Source organism: Neovison vison, chromosome X (assembly GCF_020171115.1).
Source record: "Neovison vison isolate M4711 chromosome X, ASM_NN_V1, whole genome shotgun sequence".
Lineage (NCBI taxonomy): Eukaryota > Metazoa > Chordata > Mammalia > Carnivora > Mustelidae > Neogale > Neogale vison.
Window position 1 is genome coordinate 7,384,086 of NC_058105.1, and position 3,844 is coordinate 7,387,929.

Sequence of the window (3,844 nt, forward strand, 5' to 3'; positions counted from 1 at the left end):
CCTCTCTTCCCAGCCTCCCATGTTGGCTCAGCTTACTCCAAGCCCTAGCAGGGCCTCCCTGGGGCCCCTTGGTACTGCCCTGGTACTGCTTACCCAGTCCAGGTCTCTCTTAAGCTCTCCTCCTGACCGGAAGCTCAAGAGAATTAGTAAGGAATACAGAACTGAGGCAGCTTTGTTTTATTTTTTTAATCTTAAGTGCATTTTATACTGATATTTTTAAAAGTACTAGGGGATAAGGAACTATTTATCATAAGATTTAAATGCATTCCCGTCCAATGGTCTGAAAACAGCGCAGGGACTACACCCAATGCACAGGTGCCAGAACTTGAACATGAACTCTTCCCATGGCCAACCTAAGATTTTCTGCAACAGAATGCATTTTAGCATCCTTCACTCTAGATTTCTCTATTTCCATTACAATTCAACTTCTTAGGGGTGCCTGGGGGGGGCTAAGTAAGTTAAGCCTCTGCCTTCAGCTCAGGTCATGATCCCAGGGTCCTGGGACGGAGCCCCACATGGGGCTCTCTGCTCAGCAGGGAGCCTGCTTCTCCCTCTCCCTCTGCCTCTCTCTCTCTCTCTCAAATAAATAAATGAAAATCTTTTAAGAAAAACCAAATCAACGTCTCAGAAAGTCTCCCTTTAATATCACATGGTGGGGACAGAGGTTAAAAATATATTGGAGACAGTGGACAGAAAGCTTGGGTCTCACTTTCCTTATCAAAGTATCTGCATAATCCTCTATGTAGAGAGTGCCGGGATGGAGGACGTCCTGGAGCCCTGGCCTATGCCAAACCACAAACAGAGGGTCTTTGGTTAGGTGCAAAATTGTATGTAGAAGGGACTCCACCCCATCACACCACCTGAGAATGGCTAACCATGTAATGCCCAATTTGGTATAGGATAATCCATGCAGAAAGGCTAGGTGAGTGCTGCTTGTGATACCAGCCCCCAAATCCCAGTAACTTAAGCCCAAAATATCTTTATTTCCATCTCGTACTATATATCAATGCACATCATCGGGGGAACTTCTGCTCATGGTAGCCATTCAGGGACAAGCTGACAGAGGCATCATTGGCATGTGCTTCTCCAATCTTCGTAGTGGAGGGAAAGGAAAGTTGGGGGTGGGGTCTCACACCAGGAATACACAGGTACTCACAACTCATTAACCAGAAATTATAGCCTGACATAACTATAAAGAGCCAGGACATTTAGTTTGCTCTGTACCCAGGAAAGGTGAACCTATCACTGAGAAGTACTAATGACAACCATTGGGAGTTTCCCTTGATCTTTGTAGGAGGAATATTACTTGCTCCTCTTCCAACTTAGAGATACCTATGCCCTCCTTTGTAGTAGTCTTCTCATCTTTAACTTTGACACATGAACCAGCAACATACATTAAAATTCCAAAGCACTGCCAATCATCAGAGTATTTGCTGTTCTTAAAGGAGAGCTTTCTGACCGCTGGAGGAAGTTGTACCTCCCCCTTCCTATGGACAAGACTTCAATTTGTCTTTTCACCCACTCTGGGCTGACTTGGTCCTGAGCAAAGTAGACTTGGAGATAACCCAAGCCTCCACTGAAATCTCTGACAAAATTACAAGTAAACGTCTTCTGGAATCTCAAGATTTCTTTTTTTTTTTTAATTAACATATAATGCTTTAATACTTTTTTTCATATACTTTTAAAAAATTAACATATAATATATTATTATCCCCAGGGGTACAGGTTTGTGAATCATCAGGCTTACACACTTCACAGCACTCACCATAGCACATACCCTCCCCAATGTCCATCATGAGCTGCTCCATCCCTCCCTGCCGCAACCCCCAGCAGCCCTCAGTTTGTTTCCTGAGATTAAGAGTCTCTTATGGATTAGAAGTCCAATGCGCTATCCATTGCGCCTGGGTGGCTCAGTGGGTTAAGCCGCTGCCTTCGGCTCAGGTCATGATCTCAGGGTCCTGGGATCGAGTCCCGCATTGGGCTCTCTGCTCAGCGGGAAGCCTGCTTCCTCCTCTCTCTCTCTGCCTACTTGTGATCTCTCTCTGTCACATAAATAAATAAAAATCTTTAAAAAAAAAAAAAGAGTCTCTTATGGTTTGTCTCCCTCCCAATCCCATCTTGTTTCATTTTTTCCCTCCCTACCCCCCAAGGCCCCCGACTCTACCTCTCAAATTCCTCATATCAGAGAGGGGATCTCAGGATTTCTGAATGTTTCTGAATTCTTCTCTGAGTCCTGTCAAGAGTGAGAGCAGCTAAATAAAAAAAATTTTTTTTTAAAGTGGTGGAGCAGCAATGGGATGGGCTCATTTCTGAGTAACAACTATCCATGGGTGAATCAAATGACCAAAATGAACTTCTTCCTCCTAAGGGTTCTCCTCACTTAATGACCTTATGGCCCTATTTATGGATGATGCCTTTCTTAGAGAATAAGACAGCAAGCCTGAGCCATCTCCAATTAGGAGCTTCAAATCCTATTTTTGTGGTGGAGGGACTTTATTAGACACTTCCATCCTGCCCAGACTTGTGGTAGTTCATGTGGTAGAAGAGGAGGTGCTCCCAGTAGCTCCCTGACCACTGTGGAATCATTACATGATTCCTATCTTCTCCCCACTTAGAGTACCCCTGACCTCAGGGAGGAGAGAGACCCCTCCATTACTCCATTAAGTACCCAAATCCCCAGTAGTAGAGGTCTATAAGAAGGGATTTCTGCAAGACAACGGGATCTGAAGGGTCACCTTCACCAGAGCAGAAAAGTAGTGGGGTTAAGACCTCCAAGTCCTTCCCCCTAGCAAGAGCTCTAATACAGGTAAGGAGGGAGTGAGGACTCTGCTTCCATCACAAGACAACAACCTGGCACTGACTCTAAGTCAGTAGAGGACTACTGGGCTTGTTCAGGGTGTCTGTAGTCATCCCAACATCTCATTGCCATGAATCTCTGAAATTGTACTGTCAAGTCACACATGTATGATTGTGTCAAGACATACTCTCCAGAATTCAAGAGATCAGAAGAAAGATTGGTCTGGTAGGAGTCAGAATAAACAGATTATTGGCCCAGGTATCTTTCTCCCAAGCCACTGCTGAGTACCAGGTCCTGCTCTTTGAAAGCAAAGCCCCATGAAGGTGGCAAAGCCATCAATATTGGTCACAAAGGGGCAAAAGAAGCTATGATTTTCATTCCCTAATTCATATAATCTCCACCCTTTTTGTTACTGATTTGACCAATATCCCCAGCCTCTTTTAGTCTTTTCCTCTCCAGCACTATCCACATCCTACTTGAACAGGACTGCTGGCTCTCCAGATGATAGAATATATAAAGGATCATTTTGCTATTATGTATACTTATATATGCAATTGAATATTTTTATAACAATGTTTATAGCAGCAATGCCCACAATAGCCAAAGTATGGAAAGAGTCCAAATGTCCGTCTACAGATGAATGAAGAAGAGGTGGTATATATATATACAATGGAATATTACTCAGCCATCAGAAAGAATGAAATCTTGTCACAACCCCTTGGGTGGAAATAGAGGATATTATGTAAAGTGAAATAAGCCAATCAGAGAAAGACAAATACCATATGATCTCACTCATATGTGGAGTTTAAGAAACAATCAGAGGAGGGGTGCCTGGGTGGCTCGGTGGGTTAAGCCTCTGCCTTAGGCTCAGATCATGATCTCAGGGTCCTGAGATCAAGCCCTGACATTGGGATCTCTGCTCAGGAGGGAGCCTACTTCCCGCTCTCTCTGCCTGCCTCTCTGCCTACTTGTGATCTCTCTCTGTGTCAAATAAATAAATAAAATCTTAAAAAAAAAAAGAAACAATCAGATGAACATAGGGGAAGG